Raw genomic sequence first — 25000 nt, 5'->3', positions numbered from 1 at the left:
TTGTAATTTTTTTAACAAAACGTTTGAGTAACTGTAAGAAGAAATGATTTTTTTCCAACTACTTTAGTAAAATAGAGTTACCTTCCTTAGAATAATAAGTTAAGCTTCAGAATTGTCTTACAAACTTTTATAGAAAACAATATCGCCATCGAATATTGTCTAATGTTGCGCTTATCTAGCAACAGAGCTTGAATTTTGACTCGAAATGATTCCTTGTTGGATAATATTTATTATTAACTAGCGGATGGCCAGCATCGGCACACACAACGCCGAGTCAAACACAAAATCAAGTACACTCAATATCGTCTTACCATCAACGCTTACCCTGTGAACTCATATGGGAAATTCCCCTATGCACAAAACAAAATCGCTGAAAAAAAAAAAAAAAAAAATACCCTAAGGGTAAGGGTATTTATTTGCTCCCCCACTGAGCAAATTAGGCACAAGGCCGATTTTTTATGTGAGGAGTGAAGGGGAAATGGGGACCAACTCCCCAGGGAGTAGGGGAGCTGAATAGTGACAATTGGTATGAAGGGTTGCCCCTACATTGACCAAGGTCTTATATGTGGGGTTGCCCCCACATATGGTCTTTGCTTGACACTTGTTGCCCAGGCCCCAAAGGACCCGGGCCTGACTTACGCCAGTTAAGTATATCAATACCCTAAGGGTAAGGATAATGAGTAAACGTTGGATAAAATGATGGTTAAAATTATTACGAATTTGCCAGGATTCGAACCTGGAATCTTCTGATCCATAGTCAGACGCGTTATCCATTGTGCCACAAGTCCTGTCCGTATGCCGAAAGATGTTACCGTGATTGTATACAGACAGTGCTAAATTCCTTTGATATGGGCAGGTAACTTTTTCGACAAAGTCATGAAACAGCTCGAAAACTCTTATTTTGGGTTTTTTGTGTGACTCAGCGTTGTTCGTTATGAACCATAGATAGATAAGGAAAATCTAGGGACTCACATCTTTCAGGGAAAAAAAGAATTTTTCCATTCGGTGCATCCGATTGAAAGTTTTATTAGTATATACACACACATACATAAATAAATAAATAAACATTTAGAATTTTATAAATAGTATAGATAATATATATTTACTCTACTGTTACATAAAAGAAACTTTGTATGTGTGTGTGTGTGGGTTCAGTCCCTATGAGACTCTGAAACAGCTGGGTCGCTTTGTATGAAATTTCACAAAAACATACTTTATGCGCCTGACAGTGTTCTTAGATAGGTTTTGTATCGGAATGTTTTCAATAAGTATCAATAATCAATAATTGTAAAAAAATCCGATGAAAGAAGGAACAGGCGATTTTGACCAAAGTTAACACCTTACACCGTCTAACATCACAAGTGCATTTCAGAAGTTTTATTACCACATAAGCCGAAAGGCGTGACATATAAAATTAACAGTAAGTTCTTTGATATGACAGAGGCGCATTCAAAATGACTGTTTCTGTTTAAAGCACAATTGAACTTGACTTTTTCATTCTAAACTTGAATTCAAGCCATTATCAATGCACAACCAGTAAGGCCAGGCATACAAAATCCACAGGAGGTGCTTTGATATGACAGGGGCGTGTTCAAAATGAATGCTTATGTTTAGAACACAATCGAAGCACGATATTTGACTTTTACATTTTAAACTTTAATTCAAGCCATTATATATAAAATATGGCATAATCACGTTAACACACCAGATCACCAAAGTTAAGCAATGTTGAACCTGGTCAGTACTATATGGGTGACCATTTGGGACTTCCAGGTGTTGTATGTGCTCTCCGCTTATTTCAGCATTGTTTCCAGTCGTCCTGGACTTTTCCTTGCCACTGGACTCAAACAGTGTTGATTCAGAAGCGGAGGTGTGGTTGGGAATTGCGCAACCCTTAGCAGCCCCTACAGGGGGTATCCTTTGTCTTTCGAGACTGAACGGAGGTATCGATATATAAAAATCATTTTATAAAATCAACAGAAGATTCTCTGCAATGCAATTTACACTACAATGTATTGTGGACGACTGCGGGGCGGCATGTGAAATTTTCTCCTGATGCACTGCAGTGGGTCCCTAATTAGAGCAGACAATCGATTTGATTGAAAAATAGGCAATTTTATTGATTTCGATGATAATAAAAATATGGGAGGGTGAAACATTCGTTAACCATTATTCAATTCCGGGCAACGTCGGGTCTCCCTATTAGTAATAATATAAATGAATAATATATAATGAAAACAACAACGCAAAACTACAAATTTTTCATGCCCGTGATCTTTATAAATTACCACCCTTGCTTCAGTATATAGACTCTTTGCACAGACACCTTTATAAAGAGGATGCATTGTCTTACGCGACTGAAAGCAGGCCTTATAAAAAACACCTTATATATTTTGTAATAACTTATATTTTCTAATAACAAGAAAACCGATATTATTTTAATTTTTCAGATCACTATTATCATCTGGTTTGTTATTTTCCCAACATTTTGAAACAGAAATTATTAATCCACATCTGAAAAATTCTGAAACAAGAAAACCTATATTTAAGCAATGCGATACTTCTTGCAGCAGTATAAGGGTTTGGATAGAAAAGTTTAAAAATAAAAGAGGTGCTTGGGCAGAATAGTGGATTTTGAAACAAATGCATTTCAGGTGAAAATATTATTATGTACTTACGTGTGATATTGAAATTAATATAAAATTTTCAAAATTATGAATAATGGTCCAGTAAAAAAAAAAAAGTGTTAAATTTAGTTAAAAAAAAAAAAACCCAAAAGACCTCCACAAAAATGGTCCAACATTTTGCATTTTAGAAATCACGGATTTTAATTAAAAATGAGAGAGATAAGCCTGTTTTGTTAAAACAATCAATTGCAATTACCTCCCCTGAATTTTCAGAACTCTTCTTCATTAAACTATATGACAACATTATAAATCGATAAACTCAATAAATTCTATTTTTATTTGTATTTATTTTTCTACTGGATCAATTTTCATAATTTTTAAAATTTGTACTGATTTTGGCATATAATGTAAGTACGTAATAGTGTTTTCACCTGAAATACGTTTGTTTCAAAATCCACTATTCTACACAAGCACCTAAAAAGATAACGAAAATGGAAACAAGAAAAGGAAGATATATAGGTTAGAAGGTAGGCAATTCTATTAAAGTTAATTTAGTTTTTGTATATGTATTTGTAAATATAGTTTTTTGTTTGCTTTTTTTTTTCTAGAGATATAATAGGTATAACTGATTTATTTTTTTATTTTTATTTATTTTTTTTTTTTAAATAGTAATTTGTTTTTAAATATCACCACATCTGCCTCCACTGATGGGATTGGATATCTGAACTTTTTTTTTTTTTTTTTTTTTTTTTTTTGAAAAATAAAATAAAATAAAACTTGGCCTCTGCTCACCACACTTGCCATACTAGGAGGTGAAGGAAGGGGGAACCCCACAAATTTAAAATAAAAAAAATAAATAAAAAAGAAAGAAAAATAGAGCCAACTGCAAATATTAAAAAACAAAAAATAAAAATATTTACAAATGACAAGCAGGTGAAAACAATAAACAAGGGTGCAAGAGACATTTTTGGACGATTTATTAAAACAAAAATAAAATAGACATTTTTGGACGATTTTTTTAAAATGAAAAAAAAATTTAAAAAAAAAAGGAAATAAATGGACGATTATGGACGATTTCTTGAAAAAGACATTTTTTGGACAATTTAAAAAAAATGGAAAAAGAAAAAATAAATAAATGAACAATTTCTTTCTTTTAAAAAAAAAAACGGACATTTTTAGACAATTTCTTTGAAAAAAAATAGACATTTTACTTTTAGACGATTTCCTTAAAAGAAAAGAAAATGAACATTATTAGACAATTTTAATTAAAAATGAAAAAAAACAACAGAAATCACAAACATTATTAACATTACACACGCATAAAACAACCACACATACATAAAACAATCACACGCACACACATATTTGTATGAATATACACAGGACAAGGAGACATATGTAGGCTGGATGATATGTAAATGAAAGATGGAGAATCAATTTGGTTTAATAAAGATTATTGATTATAGATTATAAATTATTGATTATGGAATATTGAATATTGTTGTATGAATAGGAAGGTAAGATATTGTCTCACAATCCTTTATATTAAGGTAAATAATCATTGTCTCTTAAAATTCCTATAATTTTTCATCACCATCATCATCATCATCATCATGTCTAATATCAGTTTTTACACGTTGGCATGTATTGAGTGGCTTTTAGAAATTGAATTTCAAACTAATCTATCCATTCAGGTTAGTTTAGAAGCCGCCCAACACATTCATGCTGGCATGTAAGACGAACATCAAACCAAATTTGATGATGATGATGATGATGATGATGGTGGTGATGGTAGTGGTGATGGTGATAATGATGATAAAAAGGCGGAGAAACTTTAAGAGACTATAAGTTTTATTTATTTTTTTAGTATAACCAATTTTTTATTTTTACTCAGGAGTCACCGCTTATCAAGGCCCGAATGCCACTCAAGGATAAGGGTTAATGAATGTAAGGTGGTATTGGAGTAATCACTAATGACGTAAATTGGGTAGAATTTAATTATTTATGGAGACGGCTTAACAAGAACTACCATGTTGTATTCAACAGGGAAGCAGGCCAGCGGAACAGTGTTTCAAAAAGGATAGTTCTGGGAAAGAAGCTTTGTTTGTTTTTTGTTTTTTAATTTTATCTCAATATTTATAAGATTTCTCGATATAGGACCGAAATATTTCTCAATATTTATAAGATTTTCTCAATATAGCACCTGAAGTTAATCAAAAAATCTAAATTATAGTTTTTTAACTGTACAATACATTCATAAAAGACTATTTTTATAAAAAGTTTGACATTTCAAGTTTAAAATAGAAAAAAAAAAAAGGTTTAATTACTTAATTTCCTTCTGGAATTTCTTCTCCCCCCCCCTCCTCGTTCTGTTTCAAAAACCACTTAAATTATTTGGTTAAGATTCCCAAGCGGCTGATTATTAACTCAGTTATTTCGAAGAGAAAGAAGATGAAATGACTATTCTTCCCATTCTGATTTTAAACAAGTAAATGTCAATTTCATGGAATTCTAACAATCGCTTCATTTAATCAGATAATCTTTCTCCTACGATTGTAACACTTTCAAATGATAAATAAAAACGTTACTCAACTAGAATACTCGGCTTTAGTACAACAAGCAAAAAAGAAAAAAAAAATCAAAGTTCTTTTATTAGGCTGAATTAAATCAATTATTGCAATTTGTTCTAATTACGTTGCGCCCAGTAAATTCTGTTTTACATCCAACATGAAGGAACAGTGAATTTTTTGCTCAGATGCATAAGCGGCCTATTGCTATGAGTGTAAGTTATATCATGGGAACATTCCAATGATTCGCAGGAGATACCAGACGGTAGTAAAAATAGTTTATGTAATAAAAGTAAACGTCTGTGTCCGGCTTGTTTGATAAGCAAAAAAAAAAAAAGAGAGAGCTTTGCTCTTAATCTTAATGCTAACTGATAACAATAAAGACGCATAAGCAACCTATTATTATGATTATTAATAAGTCATATCATTGGCAGACAGTAGAACCCTGGGATATGGTGACCTTAGGATACGTTTTTTTTTTTCAGGTTACGATGTGGAATACGATGTTTTTCCGGACCCTGGTTACGGTATTTGTCCCACCTTACGGTGTTATTTATAATGTTATTTGATTATATTCATGTGTATTATATACTGTACTGTATTTTGTTACTAAATTTTTAATGCCGTATTCTACTGTATTCCATTATTTGCAGGATATCATGCAATAGTTATAATAATTTCCAGAATAAAAGTACATGTATGTATGTCCGGCTCGTTTCAACAATCACATGCACAAATTTATTTTCATGGGTAAAGAAAAGAAAGCTTTGCTCGTAATCTTAATACTAACCGATAATAATAAGGATGGAATAAACGGACTATTGTATTAATAAATCACACCATTGGCACATCTTATCATTTGCAGGAGATGCCAGACGATAGTAATAATAGTTCATATAATAAAGATAGAAATACATGTGTCCAGCTCGGTTGATAAGCTAAAACAAAAAGAGAGGCTTGCTCTTAATCATAATCATAACTGATAATAATAAAAATGCATAAGCAGACGATTGTAACAAATATTAAGTTACATCATTGGCATATCCCATTATTTGCAGGATGTCAGGCAATAGTAATAATAGTTTGTATAGTAAAAGTAAATGTCTGTCTGTGTGCATCGCTCATCTCAATAATCAGGTGCAAATTTATTTTCATAATAAAAGAAAAAGAAAACTCTGTTAATCTTAATAATTACCTATAATAATAAAACTAATAAAACTAAACATTTCTTAGATTTTTTGTACATTGTGCTTAAAAATATCAGTAGCGCTTGCATTTTTTTTTCGGGGGGGGGGGGGGTCAAACAAAAAGCAATATCTATAAATGCCCAGCAGTTGGACTAAGAGATAAGAATATAAGCTACATTATTAGAATAAGAAATACCCATCGACCATAAAACACTTTGGATAATCACAGATTTCAACATTAGGCAAAATCTGAAGGTCATATTATTTTCCATGTAGGCTTTTTAGATAATTCGGAAGCTTAGCTCGCTGTTCTAAGAGAGGTAACTCTATTTTGCTGAAGTAGTTGAAAAAAAATTATTTTTTTCCTTAAAATTACTCAAATGTTTTTGTTTTAAGAAAAGTTACAATTTTACATTCTTTTTATTAATTAATGTTATAAAACTTTGTTACATTAAATAATAGCTCTACTAAAACAGTCATATTTTCAAAAGGAAAGAACTTTAAGTCCTTAAAATACCACAGTTTTGTTTGGAGATGAATATCCTTCCACGTGTATTAAGTAACAACAATATACACTATTTGGACTTCGGGACAAGATCAAAGTGTAGTATCTATCCGGCAGATGCTGCAAGCTATGACTAGCAAAGACCAGATGTGGGGGCAACCCCACATGCCTGACCATTAACCAGCTCCCATTTCCCACCTCTCGGGAGCTGGTCCCCTTTTTCCCTTCCCCCTCCTTTCACTCCTCACATTAAAAATTGGCCTTGTGCCTAATTTGCTCGGTGGGGGAGCAAATAAATACCATCTGTTCCGGTAGATGCTGCAAGCAAAGACCAGCTATGACTAGCAAAGACCATATGTGGGGGTAACCCCACATATCTGAACTTGGTCAAGGTAGGGATGACCCTATGACCACAGTTACTATCCAGCTCCCATTTCCCACCTCTCGGGAGCTGGATCCCCCTTTCCCTCCCCCCTCCCTCTCTCTCCACATTAAAAAATGGCCTTGTGCCTAATTTGCTCAGTGGTGAAGCAAATAAATAAACAAAGTGTAGTATCTGTTCCAACAGATGCTGCAAGCTATGACTAGCAAAGACCATATGTGGGGGTAACCCCACATATCTGACCTTGGTCACTGAAGGGGCAATCCTTCATACCAACAGTTACTAATCCAGCTCCCATTTCCCACCTCTCGGGAGCTGGTACCCCCTTTCCCTCCCCCTCCCCCTATCTCCACATTAAAAAACGGCCTTGTGCCTAATTTGCTCAGTGGGGAAGCAAATAAATCCAATCTGTTCCGGCAGATATTGCAAGCAAAGACCAGATGTGGGGGCAACCCCACATACCTGACCTTTAACCAGCTCCCATTTCCCACCTCTCGGGAGCTGGTCCCCTTTTTCCCTTCCCCCTCCCTTCACTCCTCACATTAAAAATTAGCCTTGTGCCTAATTTGCTCGGTGGGGGAGCAAATAAATACCTACTGCAAGCAAAGACCATATGTGGGGGCGACCCCACATATAAGACCTTGGTCAATGTAGGGGCAACCCTTTATACCAATTGTCACTATCCAGCTCCCCTACTCCCCGGGGAGTTGGTCCCCTTTTCCCCTTCACTCCTCACATTAAAAATCGGCTGTCTAAGTCTGTCCCGTGGGGAGGCATTGTAAATAGCAACAACAATATACATGATATATTTTAAGAGTTTTTTTTTTGCCAAATTAATAATAAAATGTTAACGTTATTAGGAGTCTTGTATCAAATATGAGAGTCGGACAGGGTTTCATTTGCAGGAACAAGGATTATTCAACAATTTAATAAACAGTTCAAACTCTAGCTTGAATTGCTCTAATCTATATATTAATGCCCTAGTACCTTCAACGTATGTACTTGTGTCACGGTTTCCAGAATATAAACTAATCAATTGGGAGATCCTATTTATTAAAAAGGAGGACAGAAGGTGATAACGTACTAGAAACGTTAAATTATTAGTATACAAATACGCTAATTTAATATTTGTAGTACGTTATCACCTTCTGTCTCCCTTTTTAATAAATGAGATCTCCAAAAACCCAATGTAAAAATTTTTTTTTTTATTTATTAAAAAAAAAAAAAAAAATGTTGCTTTTGGGCCGTACATGAAACTAAAATATACCTTCTTAGTCTTCTGGCTAGGGTTCAGTGGTAGTATCTGTTCTATCTAAAGATGGTATAATGATATTGTGGCATCCATACAATGAAAATATATCACAGACTCATAAAGATATTGAAGATAAACCGTAATAACCAGATATATTCTGACACTGCATTAACCAGATTACTTAAATAAATACTTCTGCAGTTTTAACAAAAGGGCTACAATAATATCGTGGGGTCTCCATTCATGCTGAACGCCCACAGAATGCCCAGAAAGATGCCACTGTGAAATTTTCACTAGTCCTGCTAAATAAAACAGTAGCTATATCTATGTGTATGTCTGTGTGTAAATATTCAACTGACAAACTTTTAAGCTACTGTGGTCACATAACACTGAAATTAATCAGAAATAGTAATAAAAGACCTAAGATGGTTTATAACGAGTAAAATCTTTGTTTGGATGAATAATGCGTACAGAAGTATGTTCGCAAGTTGAAATGCAAAATTTTCATTCCAACTTGCGAACATATTTCTATTAATTTTGCACATGCGCAAATTCATTCATAGCTTGAAGTGATTTAATTTGAAATCTTTCTTATCTATTTGTTGATAGCTCAAATGGTAGCAAAGGTAGCTGGAGTGCTAAATGTTTTGGTTTCGATTCTAGCTGAATGTATCCAAGTCTTTTTTTTTTTTTTTGAAACTTTTGAAATCAGTACTATGTATATATATATATATATATTCAATAGAGAATTGGCTCTGTGATAATAAAGATGAAATCTGCATGAATTAAAATATATTTAAGCGTATTTTAATTTTATTACCAGGCAAGCACCTCCTAGTGTTCAGAATAAAATCATAAAAATAATTTGAAAAACGTTTTTAAGAGTCATCACATTATGAAGACAAAAAAGAAACACTCGAGAATAAAAGTTAATAAAACGGGAATGGTTGAAAGATGAGAGTACTAATATTGACTGATGGTATGAACTACATTCGATTGTTTATGGGTTGACCCATGACAAGAATTTGTTGACATTGATGATGATGATGCTTCAGTAATCAACTGGGATGCAATCCTGCAGTAATGTTTTTCACATATGGGAAGTTCTTATAAAATCAAAAATTTTATCTATGGAAATTCCATCTGATGCTAAATATATGGAGAGAGAAAATGCTAAATATATGGAGAGAGAAAATGCTAAATATATGGAGAGAGAAAATGCTAAATATATGGAGAGAGAAAATGCTAAATATATGGAGAGAGAAAATGCTAAATATATGGAGAGAGAAAATGCTAAATATATGGAGAGAGAAAATGCTAAATATATGGAGAGAGAAAATGCTAAATATATGGAGAGAGAAAATGCTAAATATATGGAGAGAGAAAATGCTAAATATATGGAGAGAGAAAATGCTAAATATATGGAGAGAGAAAATGCTAAATATATGGAGAGAGAAAATGCTAAATATATGGAGAGAGAAAATGCTAAATATATGGAGAGAGAAAATGCTAAATATATGGAGAGAGAAAATGCTAAATATATGGAGAGAGAAAATGCTAAATATATGGAGAGAGAAAATGCTAAATATATGGAGAGAGAAAATGCTAAATATATGGAGAGAGAAAATGCTAAATATATGGAGAGAGAAAATGCTAAATATATGGAGAGAGAAAATGCTAAATATATGGAGAGAGAAAATGCTAAATATATGGAGAGAGAAAATGCTAAATATATGGAGAGAGAAAATGCTAAATATATGGAGAGAGAAAATGCTAAATATATGGAGAGAGAAAGAAAACACGTTTTTGCATCGTGATTGAAGGATGAGCAATAAAGATATTTTTCACAAAGGAAATTTTATAATGAATCGCATGAAAGCCTACATCATATATCACTTTGTTCTTGTTTTTTTTTGTTTCTATCAATATTTTGTTTAATTTTTAATTTTTGAGCGATTATGAAGGGTCCTTGTGCAGACAGTCATGTTATTATTATGTTCTAACTGAACAGAGTTTGTTTTGAATAAAAAAAAAAGCCGTCTTTAAAATATGTTAAAATATAAAAAAAAAAACTTTATCCAAGTAGGTAGAAGACTAACTTATCTTGCCTTTGGTTAACATTCATTTGCATCTAGTAGCTGCTCCCTAACTTCAATCACTTGTGTTAAGTCATCCTGGAACATGTCCAATGAGCTGTTCCAATCCTAACAACCAGACACCTGAACCTGACAAATTATGGCATACAATGCCTGTGTCTGCATTGATTGGTTTGGTTTGGTTGTTTTACGGCATATCAACCCTTTTCAGGTTATTTAATGCCGAATCTAGTTATTTTGAAGAAAAATTTTTGTAATAGAGTATATTTGTTTTGTTTTTTTCACGTCGGTTTATATTTAACCCATAGATGGGACCCTAACAGGTACTACCACTCCGGGTCAAAGTGGACCTAGGAGCAATCGCAATTAAAGGGTGGCTCCACACTCCCCAAAGCCCACAAGATGGGGCTTCACCGTCGGATATAGTTTAAGGTTATATCCAGGATCACCTCATTGATACGCTCTACAGGAGTGTGATGCGGCCAATAACAAAAGGTGACATGTTTTGCATTCAACGCAACAACAGGAATATGATCAGAAAAATTTGCAATGTCTAACCTGGGTATATCAGATCCATCCCATCCGAGCAACTGTTGTCTAGACTTGGTATATAATTAGAGAGAGAGGGAGGATGGCGACGATATGAGCATGTTTAACAATCTGACTGAGCTATCATGCATACTCTGGAACTATCCGTGGATGGTCGCTGCCAATCTGGCAGGCCCAAGAAGACTTGGTGCAATGTCATAACTGCCTTGGGCCGGGATAATTCTGACCCCATGAACAGACCCAGCTGGAAATCTATCTGAGACATTGAGTGCATAATTAGAGAAATAAAACTCCATAAAAAGGCAGATTCAACGATCTGAAACTATCCATCGGTGGTTGTCCCCCACAAGAAGACTTAGTTAATGTCATTGAAGACGCCATTGCAGCCTGGGACCTGGATGATTTTGACCCCATGAACAGACCATCAGGAAATCTGGTGTGAAATCAGCCATGTGTGCAACAAGTCAGTCAACTGGAACAAGAACGTTCAACAGGGAGGATGTCTCGGTCCCTGCACGATAATCAAAAAGAAACGCTAGCCAGTAGCTATTGTTAGTTGCTGGCTTATATATTAGCTGTATTCTTTCATGCAAATAAGATTTCTCTGTGCATCTCGCATAAGCAATGCTCCTCCTCACTTGCGAATCCTATGAACCTTTTTGATTCCGATAATTTTCACCACATCCTTAACCCCTTATCGCCAGAATTTTTTTATGCAATAAATAAATTTTTAAACCATGTGACGAAAGTTAGCGTGCTGCTGACGAACGAACATAAACTCCCCATTCACTTGTTGAACCATGCGTAGACCTGTACTTTGAAGAGTAAGAAATATTTCCTATACAGGTGTTTTTTTTTTTTGAAAGATGACTTGAAAGTACAATTTGGCGGTAAAGGTGATTAAGGTCTCATATAAATTAATGTGAGTGATGCACAGAGTATGTTTGCAATACCTGAAGCATATAGAAAAATAAATGAAGTAGATGTTCTAGAGAGTTACCATATAGAGTGGGTAGATGGAGTTCTTCAGTCCTTGTAAAAGCAATGCATCTATGAAGGGGGGATGAGGAGGGGGGGTTCTGCTAAAAAACTAAAAGCAGATAAAATTCATTGACCCTGTATGGCAATCTTTTAGTGATAGCGAAACACACACTTGCTTCCAATTTGTCATGAGCCAGCATGGAAGTAGTAAGACTCAGAAAACTGTCATAAGAATACTCACGTCATTGCACAAATCTGAAAACATGAATGCCTACTGAAAAGAACCCGAATTCATAGTAGACACTGATGCAATTTTCTACCTATATAAGAGCCAGGTACGTCCAAGGATGGAGTACTGTTACCACATTTGGGCAGGAGCTGCTAGAAAGATCTTATCCTGCCTTGATAGAGTTCAAAATAGACTTTGTAGCCTAGTGGGGGATGCCCGTTTCTCTACCCTGCAACCTCTTTCTCACAGAAGAGACTTGCAAGCCTGTCTCTGCTTTATTGTTATTTTCATGGCAAGTGCTCGTCTGAAATCCAACCTATTATCCCCCTTCGCCAAACTTTCATGAAAAACACTCGTCTAGCTGAAAACACTATCAATAATTTCCCCCACTCTATTTCTTAGAACTTTTTATATACTCCCGTGATTATAATATCTCTGATTTACAAAAGGACGTCGTCTCTAGCTTTTATTTGAGCAACTTTTATTTTATAGAATTCATGTTATCCTGCGGTCCCGCCTGTTTGTTTGGCTTTTTCGTATAAATAAAACGAAAGTAATCGAAGAAAACGTCTTTCCCTGGCACTCTTGCCAGGGACGTCCAGAAAGCAACCAGCTTTGATCAATGCGGTGAAAACTCTTTATATCAGACAATTGGTATTCATTTGGATACTCCCATTTTTGTGGGAAATGCTTTTCCCCAACATCTTGGCGAAACAAACAAATACGCAGAAAGCGTAAAGCTTAACTGGCTTGAAGCCAAAGTTAAGTGCTTGATTTCTATGCACCTGTGTGAACTCATTCACTTAACTTTTTAATCGTTTAATTTCAACCATTCTCACTTCCTCTGCGCTCTTAGCACCGCGGAAAGATGTCACATTTTCTTTCACCTTTTTTCGCCTTCGAGTTCAAGCCTACCTGCTTACTAACATTGTTTTTCCTCCACTTTTTTTCCCTACACACACACACTGACAAACACGCAAGCAACGACAGGCACCCCCGTTAGTCTATATATATAAAAGCGAAAATGTGTGTATGTATGTGTGTATGTATGTCCGCTAAAAACTTTCGACAGACAGAACAAAAATTAACAAACTTGGTATCATATTGAAGCTCCATCCTTCGCTCGAAAAATATCGAAAAATTGGCCAAAAACGTTAATTTTTTCACTTCGAAATCGACAATTTTCGACAGGAGGGGGGGGGTCAACAAAAATCGCTTCCTCGTGACGACGACCGATTCTACGCATGCGTCAGATGACGTCATGACCTGATAAACTTTAAATAGTTGAAGAACTGATTAATTTCATGTACGTCACGTTAGCTCAGTTGGTTAGCGCGTTGGTTCGTTATCTAAACGTTTTGGGTTCGAATCGTGGTGTGAGATGTCTTTTTTTTTTTTTGATTTTTTGAATTTAAATATTGAACCAGTGTTATTTAAGCCATTTTTTACGTAACGTTTGTTTTTTTGTTTGTTTTTTTTACTTTGTACCCACCGATTTTTTAAATTTTAATATCGAAACAGGCTTATTTAAGCCATTTTTCACATGTTTTTTTGGGGGGTTTTAACGTTTGTTTTTCTGTTTTATTTTTTCAATTTTTACATTTAACATTGTTCGTTTGCCTTACGTTAGTTTTTTTGTGTTTTTTTTCGATGTTTTGATTACCCCCCCCCCCGCTTAAGTTTTAACGTTCATTTTTATGTTTTCTTTTTTTACTTCGCTTATAACAAACAAACCTGGTCATTGACCTCATTTGCTGAATAGCTATTGCTTACATCGTCGTCGTCGTAACACTCTACAGCTTCCGTGCGGGCACCTGTCAATTTGCTTCTTACTTAAATAAATTCAAACATCTTTCAGTAACTCATTCTGGTTGGCCGAACGGTTCATGTTTTTTTCACATTTTATTTTCCAACTTCGCCTCAGGGCTTCATATTCGATCCCCCCCCCCGGTTTCTTTTTTATTTAAGAGCACACACACCTCGAAACACCCGGGCAACGCGGGGTACCCCTGCTAGTCTATAATATAAAGGATAAAAAATCTGTTTAAATATATGTATGTTTGTATGTTTGTATGTCTGCCTAAAACTTTCAACAGAGGCGACGGATTTTCACGAGATCAGTATCATTTTGAAGCTCGACCCTTCGGATGACAAATATCGAAAAATTGGCCGAAAACATTAATTCCTTCATCCTCAACTGAACACTTTTCTACAGGGAGGGGTCGCTTTTTTCGCTTAGAATTTTTGCAATTCATTCAACCCTCGCTTCCATGACGTCGCATAAAAGGTGTTATTTCGACCGCCCGTGACGTCACAACCACAGTGGGCACATCAGTAAGACAGTTTTTTTTTTCCACCTCTTTTTCCTCTGCTGTGATACGGGTTCGAGCCTGCTCACTACTCCTATTTTTTTTTTTTTTTTTTTTTGCGCTCACAATTTTCCTTTTATTTTTTGCTCAACCAACACCCTTACACACACCTCCACTTTCTTTTCCGCCTTCGCGTTACGAGTTCGAGCCTGCCTTCCTACTATAACTTTTTTTTTTTCTTGCTCAACACACACCTCCAAACACCCGGGCAACACCGGGCACCCAGGCTAGTTACATTTAAACTTTTACATGTCTGTACAGTCAGGGAAGCAGCAAACCAGAAGGGAATTCCAAAGTCTAGCAGTTTGAGAGAAAAAGCTATTAGAGTAGAAGGCGTTCCGGCATCTATGGATCTCTACAGTGTAGGGGTGGGTTTTTGCTGTTTGTCGGATTAGTCAGGGTATTTACATTGAGGGGGCAAAAGTGCTACAAGTTCGTCAGAGCACATCCGATTAGAATATGAGTATAATAAGCAAAACTGTTCTACATTTACTAATCCTAACCCAGGAACTCTCAAGCATTCTTTTAATAACGCCTCTTATTCTGCACTCATTTCCATATACTTCCCTGATTTCATTTTTTTATAAACTCATCAACATAGTCGTTTTCAAGTCCAATGTAAACAAATTCTTGTTGCACCTTCCTCTTAAATTATCAAATTCTGCCCAGTCTCAACCAACGTCTCTAATCTTCTCAGTGTTGCTGCACCGTTTATCGGACAAACTTATTAAACCTTATCCTTGAGCGGCATTTGGGCCTTGATAAGCAGTGGTTCACGAGTACAAAAAATACATGTTTCATATAAATTGACTATCAGATAAGAACGAGGTAAACAGAACACAAATATGCTGATGGTTTAGTTATGTTGACAGTGCCGAAAGGTCAATATTCCGGCCATTAGGACAAAAGGAAACACTGATTAGACAAAAACACTAAAACATATACAGGGATCGGCATGGAAACAGATAATACTAACATTGACATGGTGGATGGAGACAAGAATCTATAGGTTAGGGTTAGGGTTAGAGTTAAGGTTAAGGTTAGGGTTAGGGTTAAAGTTAGTGTTGGGTTAAGGTTAGGATTAGGGTTAAAGTTAGGGTTAGGGTTAAAGTTAGGGTTAGGGTTAGAATTAGGGTTAGAGTTAGGGTTAGGGTGAGGGTTAAAGTTAGGTTAAGGTTAGAATTAGGGTTAAGGTTAGGGTTAGGAAAGACATGGAAATGATAGAAATAGACAAAGATTTATAGTTTGAGGGGGGGGGCTTTGTCTCTTTATATATATATATATATATATATATATATATATATATATATATATATATAGAGAGAGAGAGAGAGAGAGAGAGAGAGAGAGAAAGAAAATGGGGAAGATGTTAGAAGCCTAACCTTCTTTTTTGACATTTATCAGCAAAAAAGTAGAACTAGTTAAAGCACTAAAATTTGATTTTTTTAAATCCAGAATGCATAACATACACTATAATCTATAAAATGGATACTGAAAAATCTAGATGCGTATTTATTTTTATAAAATAATTTTGTGTAGGAATAAATGATCGAATTCGTCAGAACTTTAATGAAATGATTTTTATGGATATTGTGAATAAAATGTACAACACAAAAAAAAACACGTTGTTAAAAAAAGCTCTATTTTAATTATCCCAATCCTGACATTTTGTAAATAAAATATTATTTGCGGACAAGTTTGAACATACAGTATGGATTCATACTATCAAAGCCAAAGAGATTTTTAGGAATTCCTGAGATGAGGATTAATAATTTGTATTATTCGGACTACTATTCTCATCTTGGTGGTTATTTTCACAATTAAAAAATAAAATATATATATATATATATATATATATATACATATTGAGTAAAATAATTCATGATTTTGAATTAAAAATCAGTTTCAAAGGGAAAGCAAACAAAATTGACTTTGTTTTCCTTTTGCGACTGGTATTTTATTCCAAATTATCAATCATTTTACTCAATATTAAAATAGCTCTAGGATATCTATACCTATTGAGCTTATTATATATCTACAATAGAACGAGCACTGTTTTCTTTTAATAGTATTAATGCATTTACTAGTACATTAAAATAAACTCTGCCTTTTAGACTCTAGGTCTAATTCCCTCAAAATTATATATATATATATATATATATATATATATATATATATATAATTATTATTTACTATAATAATTATTGAATACCTACAGACATTAGTGTTTCATCTTTTCGGTAATCATCAGTGCAGGGATTCGAACCCCGGCAACAGAAATCATGTGAGATATAGTTGAAATTAAACATTTATTCTTATTAAGTGCTTATATATATATATATATATATATATATATATATATATATATATATATATATATATATATATATATATGTGTGTGTGTGTGTGTTTGTGTGTGTTGATCACTTACTGGAACGTTATTCAGTTTGTATATATCAATCATAGTGGATAAAATAAAATTTTCATATGTAAAAAGTTTTTTATATTTACAAAAAATTCCTATAAAAATTTTGAAAAAGTCCAAGCTCAGTTAATGTCTTTTTTTGATTCCAGAGCATATATATTGCAATATAATAATTCTCAAAGTTCCAAAGTCCTTAAAGTTGTTTTTTTTTTTAAGGTGAATATTTGATGAGTGAGTAAATAAAAATGTAACAAAGACATAATTTTGCCGACTTGTTAGTTAAGAACGAAACAATATTATAATGGTTACCTTTGAAAAAGCAATAAATTACCAACTGAGAAAACTTGATCTTTGGAACTTTGAGAAATAGATACATCTATATACACAAACACACACATGTGCTTACGTATTCTTTTTTAAAAAATATATATTTAAATAAAGATAATTTCAGAAAAGGTTCTCATTAGAAACATCTTCACAAATTTTTTTTTTCTGAAGACAATTGTTGATCCAAATAAAACCGGTTTGCTTCTCTAGAAGTCTAGAAGGACTGAAATTTTGTAAAAGCAACGTCTACTGACGATGCTTCCAGTTACTTATAACTAGTGGACTGAAACATACTCATGATTGTGTAGCAATACCTTAAATGTTTATGTAAAAATAGAGAGCGAGAGAGAGAGATAGATTAATAAGTAGTAATACTACCCATCTGGACAAAAATGGTTTTAAAGTTCCCAAAATTCATACTAGAATTGTCTGCATAGATCCAGGGTGGTACAACGATTAAAGGCATTGATTAATAATCAGTTCTGAGTAAGAATTTAATGTAGGTAGATGGTTCAATCCTTACTACAACTGATAAATTACTAAGACTGACATAGTAACCAAAACTTCTACCTGACTGATGGAATGAGAGCAATCTACCTCCATGGCTCAAAATTCTGTAAACGTTCGACAAGATACACCTGAACAAGGTCGGAGGTTGCATCGACCGAAACGTTGTGAGAATCACACTCAAGATGAGAACAGTAGTCCGATGAATCCAAATAATATGAAGATTCACAAGTTTGGAAAAGATGCACTTGAAGAAGGTCGGAGTCCATATTCATGAAACCCAAGCTGAGAATAGTAGTTTGTATAACCCAAAGAGCAGTTGTTTTCAACAATTGCTTTAATTTTTTTAAAGTTAAAAAAAAATTTTTTTTTACAAGGGAATCACCACTTATCAAGGCCCAGAGGCCACTCGAGGATAAGGTTTAATAAGTATACATTGGTCAAAAGGGACAATATCATAGTAATCGTTAGAAGTGTAAATTTGGTATATTGGATTACTTAAGGGGAACGGCTCATAAAGAACTTGTTTACATTGGACTTGAAGACGACCATATTGTAGTCAGCTGAAAAGCAGATAAACGGAAGAGAGTTCTACAGGTGTGCAGTTCTAAGAAAGAAACTTTGTTCATGGAATTTATGTTTAGATTTAGGCACAGATAAAGAGTGGGGGAAATTATTGATAGTGGTTTCAGCCAAACGAGTGTTTCTCATGAATGTTTGGTGAGGGGGGAAAATAGGTTGGAGCTCAGACGAGCACTTGCCATGAAAATAACGATAAAACAGAGACAGGCTCGCAACGTCTCTTCTATGAGAAAGAGGTTGCAGGGAAGAGAAACGGGCATCCCCCACTAAGCTACGAAGTCCTGAACTCTGTCAAGGCAAGATAAGGTCTTATGGCAAATGTGATCCCTTTGTAATAAATATTTATTTTTTTACTTAATATCATTGTTTTTTTTTTTTATTTGAATGTCGGTTTGAAAATTACATTAGTGCTTTATATTTTCAGATATTAGCAAACATCTTCAAAGATATGACCACATTTTGTTTAAGCTATATATGAAATTAAGTTTTTTTAATTTTTTAGATGAGGATTGACGTGGCACAACGGATAAATGTGTTGATAAACAGCCAATTCTAAGTGACAGTCTTCTGAAAGTTGAAGGTTCAATCTTTACTACAGTACTCAGAATTTTTTTTTGAAAAATTAGCGATGGGGGAGGGAGGCGCTCGGCTTTGCATGGGTGTTAAACACGCTTAAAAATGATGTTTTAATTGGTCCAGATTTTCTATATGTTATTATAGAGCCGTGATTTCAAAAGTAAAACAAAAAAAGTATTTGGGTGCCATCAGCTAGAAACGAAACCAAAAGAAAAACTGCAGCATTCAAAGCTGGTGACGTTACCACTGTACTAGTGTGACACGCATATGAACTGATTAAAAATTAAAAATAAACTAAGATGAATGTATAATGATTTTTTCAATTTTAACCCATTTTTGACCCCTTAAAAACTATTTTAACCAGCTAAAGACTCATAAAAGAACAGCCTGTAAAAAAATCCAATCATTTGAGGCCCCTAATGCTGCTCTGTGACTTTTAGTTTCAGAGGAGATAGAGTTTGAAAATATGGACACAGACAGACAGACATATAGCCTTTTATATATTAGATTTCTAACCAATCGTGACTAACAGAACACAAATTATCTACCCACCCCATCCTGATAAAATGAAGGGTTCAGTTAGAAAATTACATATAGATTCCTGTGTTTGACTTGAATTTTATCCCGGGCCCCCAAAATCAGCAGAGATTAGACCATTCCTGTAATGACCTGGCCCCTGTTGATTTTGCGGTGGGTGTTAAGTTCTGGGCAGTTCTAGGAGGTCCACCCTCTCAGGCTTTGCCTTCTCCCTTTGAGAAAGGAGTTAGTTTATTGCTAATCGCCCGCGGCGCCCTCACTGGGGAATACCGACGGGGCTGCCCAGGCACTTGTTTTTTGCCGGTCAGAGTGCCCCTCCTCGGGGGCGCCGACTTCTCAATCCCACTTTCCGACTCTAGTGTCAGAGTTCTTGCAGTGGGAGAAAACTAAATACAGATAAAGATTTTAAAAAAAGGTGCACTTGAAGCAAAAGAGGATTTACACCGGCCAAAACGTTGTGAAAAATAATAACCAAGATGAGCACAGTAATCCAAATAATAAGAAAAATATGTAATGTTTTATAGTTGGATATCATAATATGCACAGTAATTTTCTACACGGTTCTGATTTTCATATCTGTAACTGCTGATGTGCGTACATTTTTTAAACAAGTAATAAAGAAAAAAAAAATAGGCCATTAAATTTTAATGAAGTCATTACTAGTGAAAACTTTTTAATAAATTATTTTCGTTAAAAGATAAACTTAAGGTGCTAACCGGTAATATAAGTAATAAATATATTTATTAAGATGTCTAAAACTATTATTGAGAAAAGTAATAAATAAGAAAAGAAAAAGAAAGAAATGTAATTTTTAATGACTGAATAAATTTAAATTCTTTAGCGAGGACTGAATAAATTTTTTTAACTTTGCATTACATTTTTTAATGGCTGAAGAAATTTAAATAAAATTTTTAATGGCTGAAGAATAAACATTAATGGTTAAAGAATTTAAAATACTAGTCTATTGTGCATAAGAAATATTAAGTTCATTTGTTTTTAAAAAAGGTTTCATTTTTTTATAAATTTATAATTTTTTTTTTTTAATTTGTAAATTTCTTGCCTGATGCGAAAATCTATATATCTATAAACGTGAAAATGTCTGTCTGTCTGTCCCTACCAAATAAGTCTGTCAATTTTCGGTCTAAGAAACTCGAGATTTGACATAAGGAGTATTGAGATTTGGGAAAATCTTTTTAATCGGTTTTCAGCCAAAAATTTGCTTGTCAAGGGGTCAAAGTTCAACGATTTAACCTTTAAAAACTCTACCAAACTACTCTGCCAATTTTGGGTTTAAACACTTGAAATTTTAGATGTAGGTAACTTGGACATGGGTAAAACTTTTTATTTTGATTTGAGACCAAAATAATACATGTTAAGGGGTCAAAATTGGGGTCAAAGTTAACAAAAATTGACATCTGCAATCGCGAAATTACTCGGACAAATTTTGGTCTAAACATTTGAAATCTTACATAACGTGTATTCACACGTAGGGCAAGTTATGAACAGTACATGGGCCCGAACAAAGCCGGGCTGAACTGCTAGTATAAAAAAAAAAAAAGAAAAAAGAATGAAATAATTAAATTCGAAATAATGTCTAAACATTGAACAAGATAAAAAGTTAATAGTTTAGAGATCTCTATTTCCTTTCAAGCCAAATTTGTGATAAATTAATAAGTTGTAATAAAGTAATAAATTGTAATATTGGGTTAGTGCAAAAATAATATCGTTTTTTTTTTTATATATCTGATAAAAAACATTATTTTTGCACCAATTTATTAAATTAAATGGTGAAAAAATGCCAACAATTCTAATCAATAGGAGTTTGAAAATCTGTTTAAAATAATTAAAATTGAAAATAAAGCAATAATATGGCAGGAGGAAATAAAACTTAAAAAAAAAAAGAGTCTTTGTGAATCTAGAAACCATGTTGAAAATGAATTAGAATACAGAACGCTTCTATAGTAGACTTCCATGTAATTTCCCCGGACTAGAAAAATAGTTGGTTCATTTCCACCAAGTTACTTTCACCTAAGGATTTATAGTAGCAGTACAGCTGAAACAAGCAGTGGTCAACCATTCTCATCCCATCCAATGTCTAGGCCAGATACAAGAAAGCCTCATTATGAACGGGTTCAGTTTGCAAGATGGCATCAGATTTTCTCTCTGCTTATGGAAAGTTTTATAGGCCAGGCTTTTATGACCAAAGGCTCCTCCTCCTCCTCCTCCTCCTTCTTCTCCCATTCGTCCCCCTCCCTCCTCCTTAAACACAGAGATTTACCTGGATTATTTTAAAGTAAATTATATTTTAAAAGAAAGAGTCAACCAACCAACTTAGATTACTGCTATGAAGTATTAATGTTCTTTAGTTTAAAAAGTGATAAAAAAAAACCCTAACAAACAAATAGATAACATAAACGTTACCAAAGGCAAGTTAACTTACACTTCTACCTAGCAGGATAACTTATTTTAAAGCATGTATTCAGTTCTAAAAACAAGTAGTGTTGCACGTTATGTCGGAACGAGAAAAAATGGCCGACATTAGAGGGTCACATCTTTGGAATCTCGATAATCGCTCAAAAATAGAACATTAAACAAAATACTGGTAAAAAACAGCTCAATAGAATTCTTTAGAAATTTATGGGAACACTTAAGTTATTTATCTCCCTCACAAACCGAGGGGATGTGACACAAGGGTTGGAAACTGGGATTTAAAAAGCCAGTGCTCAGAGGAAGAGCATTCTGGACTGCAAAAAACAAAAAAATGCCTGGACAGCCCTGAAGCATTCTCTGGTAGGGGTAGCTCAGGCGATTAGCAATAAACTAAAAACTATTTTTTAAAGATCTTTTTGAAAAATTGACATATATCATTAAATATACTTTTAAATCTAATGAATGCTTATAAGTTAAAAATATATTTTTTCAATGATAATTTGTAAAATTCTAGACCGAGACGAAAAAAAAAAATAAAATAAAGAAAGAAACAATTAAATCCCAACTTCTCAAAAGGAGAAGGTAACGCCTGGGAGGGTGGACCTCCTAGAACTTCACAGGTCCAGAGATATACCTCAATCAACATGGAACAAGCAATCTCAACAATGAACTAGACTCTGGCAGTTTTGATTCCATTTATGCAAAAACAAAGTATTTGTTTTGTTTGAAATAACATTTAATACAAAAAAAAAAGTGTGGTTGGGTTTTTTTAATGATATTTTGAAGAAAGAAAAAAAGGAGGAAAAACGGACGAATTTACTTTTAATACTGAAATTAGTTTCTTAAAAATAAAAATTTAAAAAAAGAGAGAAGAGATATCTATTTCCTTTTAAGCCAAAGAAAGCAATTTGCTACTCAGATTACACGTCATCTCGAACATATATAAATCTAGCAGAATACTAGTCCCAGAACAAATAGGTAACATTAATCCCCCCTCACCTCTACCCCCCCCCGTCAGAACAGTTTTTCACCGCTTTTATATGCCCTTTCAAAGATTAAAATTAAGATATATGACAGAAAATCAGAACAACATCAGTACCGTCGGTTTCAAATCCCAACAAAGGAGAACCTATAAACAGTCTCCTTTACCGGACTCTCTTCAGTCTGTTTACGGCTGCCTCCTTGCGACTATTTTAAACCGAGGTAATCGATGTTGTTCCGATTTCTTATATTAGTTATTCACAGACACGCGTTTCGTTGCCTTTACGGCTCATCAGCGTGGCTAGATGTAATAAGATTTAAAACCTAGACTGGGACCCCAGTGGTTGACATTCTAATGGTGAAAATTGTATTTCAGTACGAATGTTCTTGGAAGTTTTTAAAACCGTATAAAAATAAATAAATATTAAAAATTAAAAAGATTTGCTCTTCGTTGGAAAATTTTTTTGCCAGCAAGTCAAACTTCCTACAATCGCTGATGAGTTTTATAATAGTTCTAATGTTACGTTTCTGAATTTTTGAGATGAGGATTGGCTATTTATATTATTATTCATCGGACTACTGTTCTCATCTTGATTGTCATTTTCACAACGTTTCAGTCGATGTAACCTCCGACCTTCTTCAGGTTTATCTTGTCGAACTGGGGAATGTTTCTGTTGAACTCGGGAAGGACCTGTGGCGCAGTGGTTACAGTATTAGGTAAAAATCAATTGCAAAAGTGATATTCTCCTGAAGGATGAAGGTTCAATTCTTAGTGCGGGTAACCGAAAGAAACATTACATTTGCGAATTACTTAGATCCTCTATCCAGTCATGGCTGACGGAACAAGAGCATGCTACCCCTATGAAGGAAATAAAGGGTTCTGCTCGAAATCTGTCCAAATTCCCGAGTTCGACAGAAGCATTCCCGAGTTCGACAAGATACACCTGAAGAAGGTCGGAGGTTACATCGACCGAAACGTTGTGAAAATCACACTGAAGATGAGAACAGTAGTCGGGTGAATAATACAAATAATACAAGTTCTAATGTTATTTCAGAAATTTACCATGAAACACTGTTTCGCGGATTTAAAAGCAGTATGCATAACTAGTTTTGTATTATTTGAACTAGTATTCTCATCTTGGTTATATTTTCCACAACGTTTCGGCCGATGTAACCTCCGATCATCTTCAGGTGTATTCACACTGGATGTTCCTATTTACAATGCCTCCCCACGGGACAGAGTTAGACACCAGGGTCGTTTTTTAACGTGGAGAAAAGGAACAAAAATAAAAATTGTCTCAGTCGTGAAGGACTTCTCCTCCACTGACAGAGAACAAGAAATTGAAGTGCAGCATCTGAAGAACAGATACTACACTTTGATCTTGTCCCGATGGATGTTATTAGTGAATAGTGAAAAAAATTTTTGTTTTTTTTTGCTTTCCCAACGAACATATCTTTTAGAAATTGAAAACGCAAATAGCGCCAAGTCTATTTTGTTTTTTTTATATGAGAATAATATTCCAAATAATGCAAAAAATAATTACCAATCCTCATCTTAAAAATATATATTCATCATATAAAAAAAAAGGAATGAATCCGGATTTATTAAAAAAAAAAAAAATAATAATAAATAGACTTGGCGTTCTTGCGTTTACCATTTCTAACAGCTACGTTCGTTATGAAAGCAAAAAACCAAACCTTTTTCACCATTCACCAATAACACCCAGTATGAATACACCTGAAGATGGTTGGAGGTTATTCGCCCGAAACGTTGTGAAAAGAACAACCAAGATGAGAATAACAGTCCAATAACACAAACAATTATCAATCCTCATCTCAAAAATATATATTCATCAATATGCTAAACTTTTTAATTACTTTTTTTGATGCA

At 34.1% G+C, this 25000-nt stretch overlaps 1 protein-coding gene and 1 non-coding gene across 51 annotated transcripts in view; both read right to left on the bottom strand.

Moving 5' to 3' along the window:
- The window catches only part of LOC145296067 (tyrosine-protein phosphatase Lar-like), a 1305806-nt gene that overhangs the window by 233503 nt on the left and 1047303 nt on the right, over window positions 1–25000 (bottom strand). The gene's annotated exons all lie outside the window — the stretch shown is intronic.
- Window positions 716–788, bottom strand: Trnah-aug (transfer RNA histidin (anticodon AUG)). Its single transcript has one exon. It is a non-coding gene; the product is annotated as a tRNA-His (tRNA).

Source organism: Euprymna scolopes, chromosome 16, assembly GCF_053919585.1.
Source record: "Euprymna scolopes isolate OS-2025 chromosome 16, ASM5391958v1, whole genome shotgun sequence".
Lineage (NCBI taxonomy): Eukaryota > Metazoa > Mollusca > Cephalopoda > Sepiida > Sepiolidae > Euprymna > Euprymna scolopes.
The sequence above is the reverse complement of the archived record's forward strand: the minus strand, read 5'-3'. Positions and strand labels throughout refer to the sequence as shown.